Source organism: Phasianus colchicus, chromosome Z, assembly GCF_987193195.1.
Source record: "Phasianus colchicus chromosome Z, bPhaCol1.hap1.1, whole genome shotgun sequence".
Taxonomy (NCBI): Eukaryota; Metazoa; Chordata; class Aves; order Galliformes; family Phasianidae; genus Phasianus; species Phasianus colchicus.
Genome location: NC_143476.1, coordinates 87767939 through 87779397, shown reverse-complemented (window position 1 = coordinate 87779397; position 11459 = coordinate 87767939). Strand labels below are relative to the sequence as shown.

Here is an 11459-nt window from a genome sequence, read left to right as displayed (position 1 = left end):
ACCTGTCCCAAAGGGGAAAACGGAATCTTGCCCAGAAGTTGGCGGGACTTGTAGAGAGGGCTTTAAACTAGATATGAGGGGAGAAAGGAATAAAACTAGGCCTGCTAGAAATGAGCAGTAATGGGATTAGGGGTGAGGCACTGGGCTCAGCTGAAGTGCATCTACCCAATGCATGCAGCATGGGCAACAAACAAGAACAGTTGGAAACCCTTGTGCAGCAGGCTAACTATGACCTAGTTGCCATTATGTAAACATGATGGGACCACTCCCATGACTGGAGTGATGCAATGGCTGGCTACAAATTCTTCAGGAGGGATAGGCAAGTAAGGAGATGTGTGGTGGTGTGGCTCTCTATATTAGGGAATGCTTTGATGTTATTGAGCTTGAAGGTGGGGATGATAAGGTTGAATCCCTATAGGTAAAGATCAGGGGAAGGGCTGACAAGGCAGACTTCCTGGTGGGCGTCTGCAACAGACCATCGAACCAGGATGAAGAGATAGATGAGGAGTTCTACAAGCAGCTGGCAGAAGCTGTCTGATTGTCAGCCCTTGTCCTCATGGGGGACTTCAACTTCCCTGACATATGCTGGGAATGCAGCACAGCGCAGAAGAAGCAGTCTAGGAGGTTTATGGAGTGTATGGGGGATAACTTTCTGATGCAGCTGGTGAGACAGTCAATGAGGGGAGCTGCCTCCCTAGACCTGCTGTTCACAAACAGAGAAGGTCTGGTGGGAGATGTGGAGGTCGGGGGCTGTCTTGGACAGAGTGACCATGAAATGGTAGAGTTCTCAATTCTTGGTGGAGTCAGGAGGGGGAACAGCAAAACTACTATCTTGGACTTCTGGAGGATGGACTTTGAATTATTCAGAAGGCTAGTAGGGGGAATCCCTCGGGTTTTAGTCGTAGAGAGTAAAGGGATCCAAGATGCCTGGTCACTCTTCAAGAAGAAAGTCTTAAAGGTGCAGGAGCTGGCTGTCCCCCAATCTTCAAAATGAGCCATCAGGGAAGAAGACTGGCGTGGATGAATAGGGAGCTATTGTTGAGGCTCTGAGAGAAAAAGAGAATCTACTTCCTTTGGAAGAAGGGATGGGTGACTCAGAAGACGTACAGAGAAGTTAAGATGTGCAGAGAGAAAATCAGAAAGGCAAAAGCTTGAACTCAATGTGGCTGCTGGGATAAAAAGGAACAAGAAACTCTTTTACTAATACATCAGTGGTAAGAGGAGGACTAAGGAGAATTTTCATTCTTTACTGGATGAGGCTGGGAATGTGACCACGGAGGACAAGGAAAAGGCAGATGTTCTGAATGCCTTCTTTACATCTGTCTTTAAAGGTCAGACCAGGTATCCTCAGGGAACTCCACTCTGACCTGGTAGTCTCGGCTGAGGTGCGTACAGAACCCACCGTGATTCAGGAAGACACAGTCAGATGCCTACTACTCCAGCTGGACTGTCATAAGTCCATGGGGCTGGATGCGATTCACCCAAGAGTACTGAGGAAACTGGCTGAGGTGATAGCTGAACTGCTTACCGTTATCTATCAGCGCTCCTTGTTGACTGGTGAGGTCCCAGAAGACTGGAGATTTGACAGTGTGACTCCCATCTACAAGAAGGGTTGTAAGGAGGACCGAGGGAACTACAGGCCTGTTAGCCTGACCTCGGTGCCAGAGAAGGTTATGGAGCAGATTGTCTTGAGGGAGATTATGTGGCATGTGTGGGATAACTGGGGGATCATGCCTAGCCAGAATGGGTTCATGAAGGGCAGGTCCTGCTTGACCAATCTGATCTCCTTCTATGATCTAGTGACCCATCTGGTAGACAAGGGAAAGGCTGTTGACGTAGTCTACCTAGACTTCAGCAAGGTCTTTGACACTTTCTCACACAGTATTCTCCTGCAGAAGCTGGCAGCCCGAGGCTGGATAAGGAACTGGCTGGAAGGGAGTGGTGGTGAATGGAGCTAAATCCAGCTGGTGACCTGTCACGAGTGGTGTTCCCCAGGTGTCGGTGCTGGGGCCTATCCTCTTCAATATCTTTATTGATGAACCTGGATGAGGGCATTGAATGCACCCTCAGTAAGTTTGCGGATGACACCAAGTTGGCTGAGGACCTACAGAGGGATCTGAAGAGGCTGGATTGCTGGGCAGAAGCCAGTGGGATGAGGTTCAACAAGGCCAAATGCTGGGTCCTGCTCTTTGGCCACAACAACCTCAGGCAGTGCTACAGGCTTGGGGTGGAATGGCTGGAAGACTGCGTAGAGGAAATGGATCTGGGGGTATTGATTGATGCTCAGCTGAACATGAGCTGACAGTGTGCCCAGATGGCCAAGAAGGCCAGTGGCATCCTGGCTTGCATCAGGAACAGTGTTGCCAGCAGGAACAGGGAAGTGATTGTCCCCCTGTACTCAGCTCTGGTGACGCCACACCTCGAGTACTGTGTCCGGTTTTGGGCCCCTCACTGCAAGAAAGACATCGAGGCCCTGGAGCGTGTTCAAAGAAGGGCAACAAAACTGGTGAAGGCTCTGGAGCACAGGCCTTATGAGGAGTGGCTGAAAGAGCTGGGGTTGTTCAGTCTGGAGAAGAGGAGGCTCAGGGGAGACCTTATTGCTCTCTATAACTACCTGACAGGAGGTTGTAGTGAGCTGGGGGTTGGCCTCTTCTCTCGTGTGACTGGTGATAGGACTAGAGGGAATGGCTTCAAGCTGTGCCAGAGGAGATTTAGGCTGAACATTAGGAAATACTACATTTCTGAAACACTGGTCAGGCAAAGGAATGGGTCGCCCAGGGAGGTGGGCATTCTGGAGGTGTTCAAGGAACGTTTGGATTTTGTGTTGAGGGACATGGTTTAGTGAGTATTATTGGTGATTGGTGGATGGTTGGACTGGATGATCTTGAAGTCTTTTCCAACCTTAATGATTCTGTTATTTTCTAATTCTGTGATTCTGTGATTTAGATATGAATTATGATATTAGATAGAATTCCCCATGCCACCACAGAGGAAATATATATATATATATATATATATATAATGCATTGTCCTCTTGTCACTGTACAGTCTACATCCCTTCACCACAGGTTGAGACTGAGAGAGATTAAACTCTTAATCTAGGTTAGTTGTGATTGCAGAAGAAGGAAGATAACTCTTAGGCCTTTTGCTTGATTTGTCATTTTTGAGAAGAACAAAATAAGCCTTACATAAATTAGATTTGAGCTCAATTTACACACACATTTTCCTACCTTAATTCAACTGTGGGATGATCATTCCCCTAAATCACCATTTGATGCATTTTTGCAAAGGTCTCCTTGTGCATTTGGGAAAATCTTTTCCTCTTAACTCCTCTATTTTTGTTCAATTTAATGTTTCTCCTTATGATTGGCAAACATCCTTATGGAAGGTGAATGAAAGAAGTGTCATGTTATGTTAAATGATGCCCCTGTAGTACTAAAAAAACTAGCATATTTCAAAAGAAGTCAAAAGCCCCACGGGGAATCCTGAGACCAGGACTCTGTAGTGTTCGTATATTTATTGTTTTCTCCTAAGTTATTGAACAAAGAATATATTATATTATGATGGTAGGAAATCATAGAATGTCCATTAGTGTTCAGGGACTTCACATGGATTAAGGCAAGTTTCTTTACACATTGGAGAAAATACTCTGAAAACAGCAAATTTTTTCTTGTTTCTAAGATAGTCACTTCTTCCTCCCTCCCCTCGCACTATGACACAGGAAATAAAGATCTTGTAATGTGTATCATGCAGTGACTTATTATTTTGAGCAAATATGAAAGTCTAATTATCTAATTATAGTACAAGTTGAATCCTGATTCTGTTTTATGTTTTGTTTTGTTTTGTTTCATTAGCCTAATATGTAAGCTGAAATCTAAAAACCATATATTATTATTAACAACACTAGTAATTCTTTATTATTATTAGCATCTAAATGCACTATTTACAAGTTAAAGTTCCAGTATGGAAATACAATGAGGATACAATAAGAAATAAAATTCAGTTCCACCTCAAATATAATGAGTAGTAGTCTGACAGACAAATGCAAGAAAATGACAAGATTTATGAATCAGGAATGTTGTCATAGCCTCCAAGAATAAATTCAGTTTTCAGTTAAAGCAAGAATGAAAATGTATTCATATCTTTTGCTGAAAGAAAAAACAACATTATAATTAAATTTTCAAATGGACTGATTTCAGCTGCTTTAGTTTCCAGGTAGATAGTCATGCCTACTTAAATAAGACATACATTTATCAAATGAGAATGAAAGAAATGAATAAAAAGAGATTTTTCAAATTACTCTTCATATTTTTTTTCAGAATTCAGGCCATACTTTCTTAATGAAAGACAAATCACTTGCTCTTAAAGTAAGGATTTAACTGGTCATAATATTATGTTAGTCCACTCATGAGTTTGAAGGAGCTAAGAACAATTTATTTGGCAAATTTTATGAGTAATACAACTTTCATGCTTTTCTTACAAATTTCTTTGTTTTAACATTAGCCATTCTGGGTAGATATTGTTTAAAAAGACTTGTGTGATAAGTTGCATCCTGTAGGTTAATAAAATAATAAAAATAACAGAAGATTAAATGAACCTTTTTTACTATTACTTTCCATATTGGTGATCTCAATTTTTGGCAGAAAAGTTGAAGGAAGCATGCTTATCTTTTGAAGTGAACACACTTCTCCATTTAAGCTTTGATCTCCTATATTGAGAATTTTTGCTCCTAGTTGGAAGCAAATAGTTTCCTGCCTGTATAGTTCAACAAAAAAGCATCAGTAATCCTGGATTTCAGTTAGTTTCTCTCTACAGCTCATTGCTCATTGTAGGATTCTGATTTTGTCCAGGTCTGGAACTCTCTTCCCCTTCCCTGATTCTGCCTTCATCATCTCCACTTTCCCATGCCTACAGATATTGGAGAAGATCATCTTCAAGTAGATATTAAGGAACAGGAGAATGAGGAGGAGATCTGAGACACCCATTACAGCACTGTTTCACCAGGAATGGATTGTGCCCGTCCAAGACTATGATGGAGTGACAGCACTGGGGGACAACGGAAGAACAACTGACATTGTCCACCTGAACATGTACAAGGTCTTTGACATGCTTATCAGTAAATTGGAGAGATATAGACTTGAAGGCTAGAATATCCACTGGATAACTAATTGGTTGGATGATCATAGCCAGAGTGCTGTTATCAACAGCTATGGCCAGGTGGAGGCTGGTCATGAGCAGTGTCCTTCAGAGGTCTGTCTTGGGACTGGTGCTCTTTAGCACCTTCAGCAGTGACTTAGACAATGGGATCAAGTGTGCTCTCAGCAGTTTGCTGATGATAGGTAAGGAAGATTTAGCTTGGATGTCAAGGGGAAGAGAGTAGTGAGGTGCTGGAACAGGCTGCCCAAAGAGATTGCGGATGCCCCATCCCTAGAGATGTTCAAGACCAGATTGGATTGGGCCCTGGGCAGCCTGGTCTAGTATTAAATGGGGAGGTTAGTGGCCCTGCATGTGGCAGGAGGGTTGGAGACTCGTGATCCTGAGGTCTCTTCCAACCCCGGCCATTCTGTGATTCTCTGTGATTCTGTGATTCTGTAACACTAAGCTGAGTGGTGCAGTTGACACAACAGAAAGAAGATATGCCAATTTGTGAGACCTGAACAAGCTTGAAAAGTAGTCTCATGTAAGCCTAATGATGTTCAACAGGGCCAAATGCAATGTGTTCCATTTGGGTCGGTATAATCCCATATATGAATACAGACTGGGAGAAAAAGTCACTGAGAGCAGCCCTATGGAGAAGGACTTGGAGGTTCTGGTGGATAAAAGCCTGGAGAAGAGCCAGCAGTGTGTGTTTGCAGCCCTAAAGGCCAACAGTATCCTGGTCTGCATCAATAGAGTGATGACCAATAGCAAGAGGGAGGTGATAGTCTCTTTATACTCTGCCCATGAAAAACTCCATCTGGAGTACTGTGTCAAGATCTGGGGCTCCCAGAACAAGGATGATGCAGAACTGTTAGTGTCAGTCCAGAGGAGGGCTACAAAGATGATCAAAAAAGTACCTCTGCTATGAAAAAAGGTTCAGAACACTGGATTTGCTTAGATTGGAGAAGAGAAGTCTCCAGGGAGATCTCACTGTAGCATTCCAGGACTTGAAGGGAGCTGATAAGAGTGACTTTTTACACAGTCTGATAGTGGTAGGACAAGAGGGAATAACTTAAAACTAAAAAAGGGGACATTTAGGTTAAATGTTAGGACGAGTTTCTTCACTCAGTGGGAGTAAAGTGGGTTGTCCTGAGGAGCTGTGGATGTCCCATAGTTGGAGGCTTTCAAGGGCAGGTTGAATGGGACCCTGACAGCCTGATTTGATGGCTGGCAACACTGTCCATGGCATTAGGGTTGGAGATAAATGATCTTTAAAATTCCTTCCAATCCAAGCCATTCTCTGTTGTGATGATTCTGTGATTCTGTAATTCTCACTGAACTCTCTCCTGTTGTACATCTGCTGTACTGTTCCTTTGGTATCTGCTGATTTTTGCTAAACCTTACAATTTATTTTGTAATAAATTGTTATAAATATAGTAATCATTGTAATTGTAATGAATATACAATTACAGAATCATAGAATCTCTGAGGTTGGGAAATATCTCCAAGATTATCTATACCATCTGTCTGCCTACCACCAATATTTTCCTACTAAACCACATCCCTCATTGCAACTTGTAAACATTTATTGAACACCTCCAGGAATCACAACTCCACTACTTCCCCAGCCAGCCCATTCCAGCACTTAATAATTCTTTTGGAAAAATATTTCCTAATGTCCAACTTGAATCTTCCTTGATGCAACTTGAAGCCATTCCTTCTAATCCTATTGGTAGTTATACAGGATACAAGACTGGACCTCACCTCAGCACTACCTCATTTTGCATAGTTAAAAAATGCTATAGGGTCTTCTCTGAGCCTCCTCTTCTCCAGATTAAACAAACCCAGTTAGTTCTCTCAGTTGCTCCTCATAAAACGTGCGCTCCAGACCCCTCTCCAGCTTTGTTGTCCTTGTGTGGACACACTCCAGGATCTCAATGTCTTTCTCGTAGTGAGGGGCTCAAAACTGAACAGAATACTCAAAGTGCAGCCTAACCAGAGCTAAGTACAGAGAGATGATCACTTCCCTGTTCCTATTTCTGATACAAGCCTGGATGCCATTGATCATTTTGACAGCCTGGACACACTGCTGGCTCATATTCAGCCAATAATTGACCAATACTCCCAGGTCCATTCCTTCCACACAGTCTTCCAGCCACTCTGGCCCAAGACTGTACCTGAGGTTGCTGTGGTCAAAGTACAGGACTCAGCACGTGGTCCTGTCGAATCTCATCCCATAAAATGAACATTTAAATAGTTGCCTTATAACAAAGATGTTCTTTGCACTTATACAATGTGTTTTCTCAGGAAAATACACAAAACTGAAATGATAATCAGTTATGCTTGTTAAGGAATAGATATTTTTCTAATGCCAGGGCAAAATGTCAGATACACACATCTCAGAGAGTTGTAAAAATCCTTTGCTACAATACCTCAAGATTTCTTCATTGGCAGTAGTTACCAGAGTTGGTTTCTTTTTTCTATTATCTTCTCCTTGTGGTACCTCCTAGGAGGTTTCCATGAGTAACTGAAGAGCACTCACTGCATCTGTTTTGAGTTCAGCAGAGTGTTTCTGCCAGTGCTTTTCTTTGCTTTCAGGACAGATACTGAGCTGGGTCTCTGCCAAGGTACAGAAAAGGATGTGACAAGGTTGTACTGGCTTTTTGATTTATCTTTCCTGGCCTATTGGATAGTAGAGTACTAACGGACACTGATGTAAGGAAAGGGATGACAAATCTTAGGACCTGCTCGCCGGGCAGAACTGTGTCACACATACACTCAACTTTCGGCTTAAGATAAGACATTTAATCTCCCTGTACTTAAGCCCCATCTGTAAAATGGATGTCAGGACACTGCTGCAGTAGGAACTGTTGTGAAAGGAAAGGGGTATATAATTAATAGCTGACTAGAGGCTGGATAGCAAAATTCATCAAGTGTTGGGTAGGTTCATAATGAATTTCTGACCTGGGGGACAAACATCAGTGGTACTTCATTACTTGAGTCTTAGGATGAAGAAAAAGGCCTGTGCCATTAAGCAACCAAGAAGAAAGTCTGTAAACTAGAAAAAAAAAAGAGGGAGGCGGAGAGCTATCTTTTTCAGCACACTGAAAGGAACTGTCCATAGTTCGCAAACAAAGGAGCTGAAAAATCTAAGACAAGTTAAAACCACAGTTTAGTGTGTTTTCTTTATCATTCCTTTTCACTTGTAGTAATATCTGCTATACTTGTCCTTCTTTTTTTTGTTGTTGTTTTTCTTGTTCTTCTGTTTCTATTTTCCAAATGAGCAATCAATTTAATGTGAATTCTCTTCTGAAACTTCATGGTTTCCCCACAGGTCTTGATTTAAGGAATCTCAACTCAATACCAGTGATACCCTTTCTGCATCTGATTAAAGAGACCCAATAACTAGATTTCTTAACGTCCCTCATAAAGTTCATTTTCAGCATTGTCATCTGTGATGCAACTAAATCTTTCTTTGCCCTGAAAATTGCAGATTGGAATCTTTTGCCACTGTCAGCATCAGAAATAAGCTAATGTCAAATCTAAGAGTCCCTAACATTTTCTATCATCACATAAGTATATAAATTTAAAAAATAAAATGACAACATCTGTTAGAGTCATTTGGTATCTACCATGTGATTGTCCTAAGCATGTGTTTAAATAATCCCTCTGCACTTAAAAAAAAGATATTAATAATAATTTTTAAAAAATGCCAACTGCTGTTTAATATTCAAAACTAAGTTGCTGTAAGCAGTGCTAAACACATCAAAGTGCTTATTTTAAAAAGGCAGTATATAAGCATATTTTTATATTTAAATAATAATATTTAAAATTTACTTGGCTGCTTTTAGACTGTCTCCTGTCTCCCTTGTTGCCCCTCAGAACTTGCATACTTAATTGTCCATATCTTAAAATGCTCAGCTTAGGAAACCTCTACAGTAAGTGGAAGCAGTTGAATATACTTTCTGTCAGCAATCCAAATAGAGACCCTTCTAGGTACCAGAAAGTCCTTTGAGAATAAAAGAAAAATGAGCATTCTGGGGCAGCAGAACACAATCCTTACCTCGGAGAAAAGAAAGTTTTTTTATCCTGTCTGGGACAAATGTAGATGTATTCCTAAATTCTGGATTGTCCTTGACAAATAGGTGTTTTCAAAATAGTACAGTCCCAAGGGCTTGAAGAAGATGTAAAATTAAGTAGATACATGGACACAGCACTGGAAGTACTTTAAAATAGTGAAAAACATAATCCATCTAGTGTTTTGTTGTTGTTGTTGTTGTTGTTGTTTTAGTTCTTTTCTTGAAACTTTTTCTGTTTTTTTTTGTCAGTCTTAGAAACTGAACTGCATATAGCATTATATAGATTTTCTGTTCACTCCCTATTCAAACTACAGCAATGGGTGATGATTTTCTGTCCACAACAGTCTATTTGGTGCAGACATCATCCCTTAGGACTCAACACTGTTGTCACTTGGAGTGGCCATTTTTTATCCAGGTAAGTCTTGTGCCGTTACATGGAAATCAGCCTAAGTGCATTGTTTCAGTTAGCTCATAACTACTTCCACTTTCAGTTACAGATATAGAACTCAATTTTATATCTTTGTTTTTTCTCACAATCTGAAGATTTAATTACTAACATGGCTTTGCATTCTTGGAAGGGAAAAATAAAGGAAACCTGCCAGCAAGAAGCTTGATTGAGCAATTCTCATATAGAATGTTTTTGTACCAATAGCTAGTGCTGCAGACATGGGAATTCCTGTGTTTTGTATTTTAGTTATATTGTGAGATGATTTTCCAATCACTGTATATGAAAATATAAAATTTACTGTTGGCTTTTCAGCACTTGGTTTCATAGAAGAGAGAAGAGGATGTATTTTCATTGCCAAGTCTCAGGTAAATGAGGCTCTGGTTCAGACCCTGACAGAACAAGGAGGTTACACGGGGGTTAAATTAAATAAAATCAGCTGTTCTAATTAAAGTAGCATCAGTTCAGCGAAATGGAATAACACATCAGCAATGTCTTTTTTTGTTATTCTTCATGCTAGGATTGGTAAGAAGTAATTTCTCACATCATTACTGAAATTGTTTTAAAGCATCACTTCAGGAGTATAAAAGAACTTTCGGGAAGTAGTAACACCATGATGTTCATGAATCAATCTATTTATATTCCCTTGATCAAATGAAAAAATAGAATATGTCCATGTAGAAGCATAAATTATTGCCTGAATGAGGAAGGATATCAGTAAGATATCTTTATAGAAGATGCCATGGTAGGAGAATTATTTCTTATTCTTTTCTATTTTGGGGCATTTTGAGAACAGAATGTTTGGATTGTAAGTCTTGTCATTAAATCCTGTCTTTTTCTATTTGACTTACCATCTGATATACTTTTATGGTCAAGTTAAGCATCTCTTTGTTAAGCATCTCTTACTGATATTGTTATTTTGGTACTATAGTAGAACCTTAACATATATAATAGAAACTCAAAAGATTCTCACTGTGTTCTTTTCTCCTGCAGAAAATACTTCATTTTTTCCATCTTTTTTATTTCCTTCTAAATATGTGAATGAGAGGGAAAAAAACAACCAAACTTTCTTTTTAGAATAAGTTAAATCTGCTAAATAAATAACGTAGAAAAATTAAAAGCTCGTAGTACAGAGTATAATGCATATTTTATTATTTTCCCCTCGCAATGTTGTTAAAAAATACATAATCTCTTCATGCATGTATATTTCCTTGAGGAAGGTGCTCTGTAGCTCTGAGGCAGGATAAGTAGCATGTGATGTGGCAGCTGTAAGGTAACATGTTTTCCCATAAAAAGCAGAGTAAATGTGCACATAAATTCCGTATAAACTGTCAGCATGTCAGCTATGCTAACACTAGGTAAGATACTGCCCTGGAGCCTCACTAACTTATGCATCATCATTTTTCAAACAGCACACTTCAAGAACTTGCACAGCTCCTATGGAAACGATACTCAGACCACCCTCATTCTGGCCACTTTGGCAGCTTTCTTTCCCATGTGAGGCATGAAGAAAGATGATATCTACTCTTATTCTCTGTAAGTGGGTGATGTTTTCCCTGGTGGTCAATAGCAGAGTTGGGAGTTTAACCCTGTTTTCTCATAGATTATTGCAGTCTGGGATTCATCTCATCTAGCTGCAGATATTTACATGTCAAACCTCCACGTCTGAGTGAGTCACCCCAGGCTCTGCAGTCACTCTTTGCAGTTAACCAGGGTACTGCGTACTTTTAGGGAGTAATTCATCTGATCTACTTTAGCTGTGTACTTTAGCTGTCATGCATCACACCTCAAAAGAG

The 11459-nt window shown here is 40.5% G+C and overlaps 1 long non-coding RNA gene across 1 annotated transcript; it reads left to right on the top strand.

The window, feature by feature from the left end:
• The first annotated feature begins 270 nt into the window (after nucleotides 1–270).
• Nucleotides 271–11193, top strand: LOC149913179 (uncharacterized). Its single transcript, XR_016461437.1, has 4 exons — nucleotides 271–323; nucleotides 4915–5097; nucleotides 9563–9633; nucleotides 11076–11193. It is a non-coding gene; the product is annotated as an uncharacterized LOC149913179 (long non-coding RNA).
• The last annotated feature ends 266 nt before the right edge of the window (nucleotides 11194–11459 follow it).